The sequence below is a fragment of the Sturnira hondurensis genome, unplaced genomic scaffold, assembly GCF_014824575.4.
Source record: "Sturnira hondurensis isolate 20B ecotype Veracruz unplaced genomic scaffold, ASM1482457v3 Scaffold0024912, whole genome shotgun sequence".
Taxonomy (NCBI): domain Eukaryota; kingdom Metazoa; phylum Chordata; class Mammalia; order Chiroptera; family Phyllostomidae; genus Sturnira; species Sturnira hondurensis.
In genome coordinates this window covers 471745-483319 of record NW_028097543.1, presented here as the reverse complement: position 1 = coordinate 483319, position 11575 = coordinate 471745, and the positions used below count along the sequence as shown (strand labels likewise).

At 47.5% G+C, this 11575-nt stretch overlaps 1 pseudogene; it reads left to right on the top strand.

The window, feature by feature from the left end:
• The first annotated feature begins 374 nt into the window (after window positions 1-374).
• LOC118982100 (myosin regulatory light chain 12B-like) lies at window positions 375-883 on the top strand (annotated as a pseudogene).
• Window positions 884-11575: the final 10692 nt, after the last annotated feature.

Sequence of the window (11575 nt, the reverse complement as noted above, 5' to 3'; positions counted from 1 at the left end):
GAAATTTTCAAACATACACCAAATTCTAAAGAAAAGTATAAGAAACTCGTATACCCACTACCCAACATCAACAAGTACCACCATTTTCTCAATCTCATTTTTTATCCAACTGATAGGAATTTAAAAAAATCAGGGCAGCTCTAGTTCTGGTGTCTAGCCTCAGGCTCTGTTGAATAAAACAACTTCTATGATGACTGACTCAATATTCATTTCTGCTTTAATGAGCCTGAGTTTGGACAAAATGAAGTGCAACTTCTGTTCTCCTTTTCTTTTTTTGTTTTTTGGTTTTTTTTTAGTTTATTTTTGTTGGTGGTGGTAGTCTTTTTCCGTCTTCGAACTTCTGAAGGACAGGTTCCCAGAATTAAACAGCCACCATGTTGAGCAAAAAGGTAAAGACAAAGACCACTAAGAAGTGCCGGCAGCACACAATATCCAAGAAAGGTATTTGCCAGGTTGGACTGGCCACAGATTTAGGAGATCGGAGAGGCCTTCAACATGATGGATCAGAATAGAAATGGTTTTGTAGACAAAGAATATTTTCATTATATGCTTACTTCTCTAGGAAAGTATCCAGCTTGATGCATACCTCAATGCAATGAGGAATGAGGTCCTAGGGCTCATAAAGTTTACCTTTCTCTTCGTGGTGTTTGGTGAAAATTTAAATGGCGCAGTTCCAGAAGACAGAATCAGAAATGTTTTTGCTTGCTTTGATGAAGAAGCAACAGGCACCATTTAAGATTATCTGAGCTGCTGACAACAATGGGAGATCAGTTTGCGGATGAGGAAGATGAACTATACAAAAACTGTTGACAAAAAGGGAAATTTCAATTTATTTGAGTTCATGCACATCCTTAAACATGGAATAAAAGACAAAGATCATTAAAAAAACTTTAGCTAAAAGCTTCCAATCACTATCTTACTCTATTTTATTTCCCACTTACCCCACCCTTATAGTATGTGTGGAATGTGACTTCTTTTTACAGCTTTGCCCTCTTGTTTGGATGCATTTATTCCAGATATTTCTGCCGCTAAGCACTTGTCTAATGACACTGGAAATGAGAGGTGAGGTTGTAAGCTGCATTAAAAAAGAGATTGCAAATAAAAATCAACAGATGTAAAAGCCTAGGAAAATATATCCATATTTCTCATTTTGCTGGATTTTTACATTTTTATATAATGAAAATAACACTTGAAATAAAGATTATTCTGACTCAAATGGAATATAATGGTAGGTTAAACATATAAGTGGTAGTTGGTGATAGTGCTTTTTCAGGTTTTCAGCTTTATATAATTCAGATTTCTTGATAAAACTGATTTTTCACATAAATGGGACAGTGTCCCTTAAAACTTTTAAGTACACTTTAACATTACTATGCAGGAAAATTTTGTTGTGCCTTTGTTTTTTTCATGCCTCTAGTAAGTCAGATGTTTAAACTACTAAATGATAAATGTAGACTGCATCTGAGAAAACATTATACATTTTTAATATACTTTATCGATTATGCCATTACAGTTGTCCCATTCCCCCCCATACCCCTCCACCCTGCATACCCCCTCCCACCCACATTCCCCCCTTTAGTTCATGTCCATGTGTCATAATTTCTTTAGCTTCTACATTTCCCACACTACTCTTGCCCTCCCCCTGTCTATTTTCTCCCCACCGACTATGCTACTTATTCTCTGTATCTTCTCCCCCTCTCTCCTCCTCCCACTCCCCTGTTGCTAACCCTCCATGTGATCTCCATTTCTGTGGCTCTGCTCCTGTTTTAGCTGTCCCCTTAGTTTGCTTTTGTTTTAGGTGTGGTTGTTAATAACTGTGAGTTTGCTGTCCTTTCATTGTTTCTGTTTTTATCTTCTTTTTCTTAGATAAGTCCCTTTAACATTTCACATAATAAGGGCTTGGTGATGATAAACTCCTTGAATTTGACCTTATCTGAGAAGCACTTTATCTGTCCTTCCATTCTAAATGAAAGCTTTGCTGGATAGACCAATCTTGGCTGTAGGTCTTTGGATTTCATGACTTGGAATACTTCTTTCCAGCCCCTTCTTGCCTGTAAGGTCTCTTTTGAGAAATCCGCTGACAGTCTGATGGGAACTCCTTTGTAGGTGACTGTCCCCTTGTCTCTTGCTGCTTCTAGAATTCTCTCCTTCATTTTCATCTTGGCTAATGTAATGATGATGTGCCTTGGTGTGTTCCTCCTTGGGTCCAACTTCTTTGGGACTCTCTGAGCTTCCTGGACTTCCTGGAAGTCTATGAGAAAACATTATACATTTGAATGATCCAAGATTCTAAGAAGAGAATTCTGAACATTTACTATGTGAGGCGTTTCACATATACAATTTTCATTTAATCCTCCCAACAACCTTTATGAGATAGATTTTTATTAGCCCTGTGTTTTAAATACAGGACCTGAGCTTTGAGTAGTCGAGTAATTGATCAGAGTCAACATTAGTAAGTGTGAGTTAGAATTCCAGCCTCTAGCACCTAACTCCAGAGCTTATAGTGCTGGAACTACTGTGCTGTCTCTATGAAAAGGCCCAAATGCCTAAAAAAGTCAAAGCATTTCCTCTGTATTATGGTACAATTCTGTAGTCACTATTGAAATTTAAAATAATTTGAGTAGAATTTCAGAAAATTCTATCCTAGGTTAAAAAGATAGAAGACAAATGTTATAAACAATACTATTTACATGTTTGAAGGCTGTTCATGTAATGCAAACTGTAAGGACGGACTAAAAAACATATTTACCTGGGTACTAGGAACTTATTTAAGATCCTCAAGGCCAAGCAATTTGAGAAATAGGAGAGAAAAATTGAAGAGAAACTTTTAAAGAAAGAAAAACTCCATTTAAAAAAGTTTTCCAACATTGCTCAACATCTATTTCCCCTCCTAAGAGTATTGGTATTTTACCTAGTTACAAAAATTGCATTTACTTATTATTTAGTATTTATGTTTTACAACTTGGTGCAATGGACAAATTGCTATTCTCTTGCTATCACTTAATTGTTTTCTGGGCTTCCTTTTCATCATCTTTCCACTCTTGTAGTCTAGTACAGTGCTTTTCAGCTCATAAGAGCTTTCACTTTTGTTTATTATCTAATTCTCACAATCCATGAGGTAACTAGGGCTTAAGTAAAGCTGAAGTTTAGAAAAGCTTAAGCAGTTGTTCAAGAATCCATATCTGGTTCTTTTTCCACTTCCAAACTTAAAGTCACCATAAATAATCACAAAACCAAGTGGAGAATCAATGTATACTCATGAAAAGGAGGAAAGTTGGTGGAATTTTCTTGATCATTTTAAATTAATATTTATCAGCCACCTATTACGTGCCAGGAACCATTTTAAGTATTGAGGATAACTGGCAGGGGTGGGGCAGAGGCAGGACAGGCAAGCCTGCTGCCCTCCTGGTGTTCACATTCTGTAATGACAGAAATAATCAATACGCAAGCATGGGAGAAGGTGGTCAGGAATGGCCACTTTGAGATGGCACGTTAAAGCTGAGGTCTCAGTGACAAGTAGCAGGTCCCATGAGATAATCAGGGTGAGTGTTTCTATTATGAAGGAATAGCTTCTCCCAAGGCACATGTGGCAGGATCATTGGGAGAGCACAAAAGAACAACACAAGGATGGTATTTGCTGCATAGTCTAAGTGCACATTCATAGGGCTTTAGGCAAGGACGAAACATGTTTTATGTTTTAAAAACTCAACCTTCCTGTGTGTATAGAATGAAGAGACAAGAATAGAAGAAAGAAAGCTTCCAGTTAGGAGGCTGAGCCATCATCCAGGCTAGACATGAGGATGGCTTGAACTTGGGAACTGGTTGAGGATGGCTATAAAATGTTCCTCCTGGCCCTACCAATCTCCTCCACTCCAACTATGCCTCATTACATTCTTTGTGGCATAGTTTTAATTGCATTTACTTTATTGTTCTGCTTACAGCCAGATTTGAAAGATCGAGGTGGGGAACTTTCAAAATTACAAACAAAAAACTTAATTCTTTCTTGAATGCCTTATGTTTACCTGATATCAGTGATTCTGTTTCATCTATAATATGTGTAAGAAAGCATTGTGGAATTCATTTCTATAAGGTGCCTAGGCCAGGCCTTGCTCATCTTCAGTGTCCAATAAATATTATTAGTGATACAAATAAAAATAAATGAAATCAAACAAAAAGCAACAACAAAGAAACATAAAGATTACGTTCGGTGTCTAAAATGCAGGGATTCAAAATTTTTTCCACTACAAACAAGCCCCACTCCTGAGCCTCAATGGCTGGGATCAACCCACAACTGGGGAACAAGTGTGCCTGATTAGAGTTCTCAGGAAGCAAGGACAGGAAACTGTGCAAAGTATTACAAGGCCTGCTTCTCCCCGGCAGGGGAAAGGGCAAAGTCACAGGAAGGAACACTGTGGGGGCAGGAATGCGGCCAGGTTCTTGTCCTTCAGTTGTCCTCCGAGAGTCACTCCTGGAGAGCCAGCACCAAGAGGCTTGCTCTGTGGGTGTGGGGTGGCGGGAGGGGGTGGTGGTGGTGGCAAAGGTTCAGCCATACTAGGGTTCTGGAGGTTTCCAGCAAAGCTGGGAGCCAGGAGAGAGAGGAAGGCTGTGTGCTGCAGAACGGTTCACTGTGGATTTCAGCTGTAGTACAATCATCAAAGTCACAGAGTGGCTGCCTCTTCCAAATTGGGAAAAATGTAGATGGGTATAATTCCCTCTGCTTTATGTTTTCTTCCCCGCCACCACCCCCCCCCCCGGGATTATCTGCTACCTGATCCGTGTAACTGAGTGCAAGCAGCTGAGAAGTAGATGAACCAGGCTCAGAGAAGCTGGAAGGAATGAGCTGTTTCCGTGGTCGCCGCTCCAGGGCGGTGCGATTGCTGTGCGGGTGGCCACGGCAGCTGTCCCCTGTGGAGCTCTTCCCACGTGCCAGGCACTTCCACACGCACAGGGTGGCATTTGATCCCCACGGCAGCCTGCGAGCTGGGTGTTGCACGTGCTAATTTTGCCAGTCAGGAAGCTGGGGCTCAGAGAGGCCAAGTGGTGTTCCCACCATCCTCGTTAGGTGGTAGGGATGCTGTATCTAAGGACAAAGTCAGTCCCTTGACTCGGACTCAGTGCTGCCTTTGGAGCCCTGCTGTAGAGACTGAAGAGCTTGTATGATGAACACGGCTAGTAGTTGACAAACATGACTCCTCCTTTACTGACTGCCTCACGTGTCAGGCACCGTGCTCGGTGTTTGTCGAGTGCTGTGCAATGTGTCACCGACTGACTCCTCCAGCAACATCTCAATCACTGATCATTTGCAGGCAAAGGAAGTAAAGCTCTCAGAGAGTGTGAGGGACCTGGCCAAAGTCACCACGATCATGACCTCGAGAGCCAAGGTTCAAGCCCAGCCGTTTCCCTCGCCCAAGCCCCCTCAAACCACACTGTGCCAAGTGGAGAGATGAGACTGACCACCTCCCATTGACTGACCATTATATTGCTGGTGTTCTGAAAAAACCCTGGTGATTTATGGAGGGACCCTGCTCCCCCACTGTATCTGCAAATCACTGCTGTAGCGTGCATAGAAATCAGAAGCACATAATCAGTTCAGAGGTCCTTATTTGTTCAAGAGCTCGCACCACATACAATTTTGGAAAACCCGTGTCTCTCATACCTGTGGTGTTTTCCATTACCAAAAGCTGACTCTGTCTAAGCTGGGTGAAAAGCTCCTTCCTCCAGCCCCACAGTCTGCCCTGCGCTAGTGGACCGGTGCCATCTACTGACTGTTCCCTTGAACTACATGAAACAGACTCGGTGGGTGTTGCTGAGGCTACAGCTGAAAGCCTCAGTGGCCTGTGCACAGCAGGTGTCCTGGGTAAGGGGAAGAAAGAGAAGCAAGGTCCTGGGGCACGGGAAGGCAGTGGGGGGAAGTGGAGTCAGTGCGAAGCTGTAGAGCCTCCGCTTTAGCCCTTTCGCTGTGATTCTTAGTGTGATACAGTCTGACTCTGTATCGAATTTGGCACTGGGGAAAACTGGCCTAGCAGCGCGTCCTCGAACTGCAGCAGCTTGCAGGCGGCAGGTGCGTGGAGACTTGCTGCCATGGCAGAGTCATACACAATGAGAAACTAGAAACAGAAGAGACATGAGTCTGCTAGTCTGGAAACATTGACTGGAGCTCTGACCTTGCTCCCCTGGGGACTGCATTCCTGTGTCTGGCGGGCCACACGGGGAAACAGGGCAGAGGCTGGCCATGACACACCCACATCTCCATAGCTGGCGAGCCAGGAAGCTGGAACTCCCAGAACAGCACTCTGCCCCCTGCACTGCTGGGGGCAAAAGCCTGTCGTAGAGGGAAGTGGGAAGAAGAGGATGGAAAACACTACCCGGGGTCTGGGCCAAGATTTTGCAACACATTGGAATAGAAAATGCTTTAAAAAGTGCTCAGATCTGCTATGGGCTTCACCTGGAAGGAAAACACCTTCCAGAAAAATTGCATTGAAAGCACTTTCGGAATTGCAGTGGAATGAAATGCCCCTGTGCCAGGTGCATCCACTGGCATTTTTCTCACATTTGCCCTGACGTGAAACAAACAAACCATAACACAATTTTGTTTTTCTTATTTTTATATATTTTAATATATTGTATTGATTATGCCATTACAGTTGTCCCATTTTTTCTCCCCTTTATTCCCCTCTGTCCTGTACCCAACCCCACCATCATTCCCCCACATAAGTTCATGTCCGTGGGTCATACATATAAGTTCTTTGGCTTCTCCATCTCCTGTACTATTCTTGCCCTCCCCTCTGTCTATTTCGCACCTGCCATTTATGCTTCTCATTCCCTGAAATGCCTTTTCTGCCTTTCTCCTCCCTCCCCCTCCCTGCTGATAACCCTCCATGCAATCCCCATTTGTCTGACTCTCTTCCTGTTCTCGGTGTTTGCTTAGTTCGCTTCTGGTTTGTTTCGTTTTGTTTTGTTTTGTTTCTTTTAGTTCCTGTTGCTGACAGTTGTGTTTGTTGTCATTTTACTGGTTGTACTTTTTATCTTCTTTTTCTTAGGTAAGTTCCTTTAACATTTCATATAATAAGGGCCAATAAGGCAACGTATGGAGGTGCAGGCCACAAGGGCTGGGGTCCTGAGGCTGTGCCAAACACCCAGATGCTAGGAAAAGTCTGGTGCATCATGGCGAACCAGAAGGAAGGGCCTCTTTGAGGGACTGAGCCTATGGGAACAGGGCTAAGACAGTAGCACCGTCCTCTGCTCACAGAAACATCAGCCTGTGGGTTGGTGAAACCTGTGCCTAAGCATGGCCCCATGGCCTTGGCAGGACTCCGGGCTGTAGCAACCTAGCCCCAATGTTCCTCGAGGGTCTGTTCACCCTCCTGAGAGGGGCTCAATCTCTGCTCTCCCTCCAGATAATAGCTGTAGTGTCCCACGGAGTGACTGCGCTCCCCTCAGCACTCTCTCTCCACTGCCTTGGTCCTGTTTGCCCATTCTGATCCCCTCCCTGGGAGGAGCTGGGGGTAGCCTGCTGGGAGTGCTGGGGACATGGGATGATATAGAGTTGGGCCCATAGGGAGCAGGCCTTTATGTAGGGGAAGCACGGATGTGCCCAGGAGCCCAGGACAGTCCATGTGCTAGGAGAATGCTCCAGGGTCAGAGCCAAGCCCAAGGGCAGCGTGGACAAACATGCTGGGGAGATGGGGGGCAAGAGCTCTCTTCCTCTTTTTCTAAGGAGCATTGTGCCTGCTACTTCCCACTTAGGCAGGCACTGGGGAAGTGGCAGGGCAGTCCTACTTAACCCAATCCCTCTCTCGAAATCCCTGCTCTCTATCTGATCCAGCCCAGTGGGCAAAGAACAGAGGCCTAGGATTGTTTCAGAACGAACGGGATGGGAGTGGAGCTACCTTTGTGAGCTTCTAATATCCCAGCGGTGGGGCCAGGGTTGTCAGGCCAGGAGAGAAGTTCATCTGTGGAAGAGGCCCACCGGTGAAACAAAAATATACATCAGAAAATACTTGTAAGCAAACAAGTCAGGACACAAAGCCAAAAGCCACCATCAGGAGAGTTTTGTGTCTGTTCCAACCAGCTGGATGAAAGGTGTGTGCCTGGCAGTGGTGCTGAGAAAAATCCAGATGCAGAATGAACTATTGCCCCGGTCTCCAATTCAACATCGGATCAAAGAGGAATAATAATTCTCCGCTTTCTGTACACCCTATTATAGAAAGGTACTGTACACCCTATTATACGTACTGTCTGTTGCAGCAGCACCTTCAAAGGAGAGGAGCATGGCTGGAACCTTCTATTTCATGCTGCTGATCTTATGTCTGAGCTGGAGAGCATTGCTGTCCACTGTGCTCTGAGCTTGGTACTGCCTGGCACTCTTCTGTAGAGTTGATCACGGAAACCTCCCTTCCACTCTGTTCTCTTTTTTAAAAAAAATATTTATTTACTTTTAGAGAGAGGGGAAGGGAGGGAGGGAAACATCAAGGTGTGGTTGCCTCTTGCCCAACCCCCACCCAGGACCTGGCCTGTGACCCAGGCGTGTGTTTTGGCTGGGAATCGAACCAGCGGCCCTTTGGTTCACAGGCCGGCGCTCAGTCCACTGAGCCACACCAGCCAGGGCTCCTCTCTGTTCTCGAATATTCACTTGGCTGTTCTGCTGTCATCGTGGTTTTTGAGTCACAGGTTATTTGACGAAGGCTCCGACCGTGTCTTCTTGTCATTGCTTTTGCTTTCAGTCCCCCTCGCGTCCAGGGGGTCTCCTTATCTCTGCTTTTACAGGGCACATGTGGGTTCTGCCAGGGCCTCTGAGGAGCTCATCACACCAGAGTGAGAAAGTCTGCTCTCTCTTGTGTATGGTATTGCGGTGAAGTGGGGGAGGGGGGCTGGGAAGTCATCATGCATCCCTGCATCGGTTACCCTTCTGCCGCACACTGAGCAGAGGCCCACTGGTGCCACCGGCCCAGTGTGAGCTCAGGTAGCCCTGGGAAACATCCCCTGTCCCCCAAGCTTATGTATACTCCTCTAAAAGGCTGGCACCAGCTCTCCCAGCTTACGATTTCTCTGATCTTCTGGGCTTCCCAAAGGGGCTAAGTTAGGCACCTTTTTCTGCCTTTCAGTCCTCTGGCTGCTAGGATGGCCTCAGCTTTCCTTTGGCTCGTGCCTAAAGCTAAATAGATGGGTCCATGACTGCTGTGGGCACAATGCTCTTTGTTCCACTCCACCCCCACCCACCTGCACTTTGGGGAGAGCTCCCTAGGGAAGGACACTTGCCTCTCCATACAGACGCAAGGCATGCACGCTGTTAGANGCTCAACCCTGGACACCTCCCCCTCTTCTTCTCCAGCCCTACGTCATCGTCCCATTTTTCCCGTTCTGTGACTGCGCAGGAGCGACCACCGTTTGGTCGCCAGAGCGCGCACAGGCGCCAGGTACCGCCCATGGCCCCTCCCTCCCTCACCCGGCCCTGCGACGGCCTCTGCATATACGCACTTCCCGCCACGCCTCCACGCCCAGCTCCGCCCAGCTCCGCCCAGCCCAGGCACGGAGCTCTGTGCCATGGACGGTCGAGTGCAGCTGATCAAGGCCCTCCTGGCCCTGCCCATCAGGCCCCGGACGCGGCGATGGAGGAACCCGATTCCCTTCCCCGAGACGTTTGACGGCGATACCGATAGGCTTCCAGAGTTCATCGTGCAGACGGGAGCCTACATGTTGGTGGACGAGACCCTGTTCTCCAGCGATGCCCTGAAGGTGACGTTCCTCATCACCCGCCTCACCGGGCCTGCCCTGCAGTGGGTGATCCCCTACATCAGGAAGGAGAGCCCCCTGCTCAATGATTACCGGGGCTTCCTGGCCGAGATGAAGCGGGTCTTTGGATGGGTGGAGGACGAGGACTTCTAGGCCCGGAGACCCTCGGGCCTGGGGACAGGTGCTCTCGGGGGCGGGTTCCCGCGCCAGTGGCTGCCGCCCAGATCGCCACGGGCGTCCTCCCGCCGCGCCTCCCCCTCCCTTACGTTCCAGTCGCCGTGATCTCCGCCTTGCTCCTGTCTCCTCCCGTGTAGTGCTTGCCTTTGTTCCAGGAATAGCGTTCCAGGTTCCTGCTGCTGCCGCTGGGCCTCGCTCTGGAGCACGCCGCCGCCCTCCCCCTGCCAGCCCGGCCCCTCCCATGCACACTTGGACTCTGTCCTGAGCTCCAGCTGTGAGCTGGGCTCCCGTTACACACTGGACAGACCTCGTCCGGCCGGCCGCTGCCAACCTCCTCCTGGCAGGCTCCTGGGCCTGCATCGTTGTGCCCAGAGACCTGTGCTGCGGCTGCTGTCACCATGCACCGCCTCCCACTGACAGACTGCAGCCTCCAGCGATCTCATCTCACCCAGGAGGTATCTGAGCTGGCCACAGCCCCTGGACAGTGACTCCAACAGCTCACCAACCCCTCGGAGGGGCCGGCCAGCCTTTCACCTTCAGCAAGACCCATTTCACCCCCTCCTCCCAGAGACACCTCCTGTTCCTGCGAGATGGCTGCCAGGTCCCAGGGGTGCCCTGGCAGCCAAATCCAGTCACTCATTTTCCCCTGTGGACCTGTTAGTTTTACCTAGCATCCAGTTCTCTTCTGAATTTGCAGCCGTCTCTCTGATGCGTGCCTTTTGTTCCAAACAGTGACCCCTGCACTCCGCCCAGCTCTTCTACACTACCTGGACAAAAGTCTTTTCCTTATTTCCAATAAATGTCAGATGCTATTAAAAAAGAAATTGAGTCTCCCTGAATGTGGCGCCTCTCCCTCCCTGGTCCAGTACATGGGGTCCATGTCTTGTTCAGCAGGAATGCACAGTGCCATTCTGTGGCTGATGTTGACTCTTGCATTATAAACCAGGAAGGGTAGTCCTGTGGTGGTCCTGGGGATGGAGAGCCCTCTGGTGATCATCCAATCCCAGATGCTGACTCTTCCAAACCAGTCAGTTCCATGCTCCTTAGGAAGTGGACCTTGATCTGATTTGTGCCACGGCGATGCAAGGACAAGTCAGCTAGGAGGATTTTCAGAGAAGTTCTCTTCCTTTCCAAAAAGCTGCTTGAAAGCACAACACCTAATTTTTACAAACCATGGGCCCCACACATTTGTTGGTGAACACCTGTCAAGGTTTGTTTGTTTGTTTTAATTTAAACCCATTATTCAGGGAACCAGCAGAATGACAGAGGTGCTTAGGAAATGCATTTACATTTTTGGAGCCTTGATCTTCTAAGAAGTGGGGGAAGGGAGGCAGAACTTCAGTTAATTTAGGTTCAAACTGGGTTGATGACCTTGAGGACCATAAAATTGTAACTTTCTCTGACAGGCCGAAAAGGAAAAAATGTCGCTCCCTACTGTTTCTCGGCATGCTAACCTCCTAAATCTCCAGTGCTGGGGTGGGAGGGCGGCCGGGAAGCCCCTCTTACCTCATACATGGCATGTAGTAGGTGAATATCTTTTCGAAATTAGAAGGAACATTTTTAAAATCTCTCTTTAGTTTATTTCCAGAGATAGGGAAAGAGAGGGAGAAAGAGAGAAGAGAGGGAGAAAAACACTGATGTACCTCGATCTGTTAACCTCCCAGGC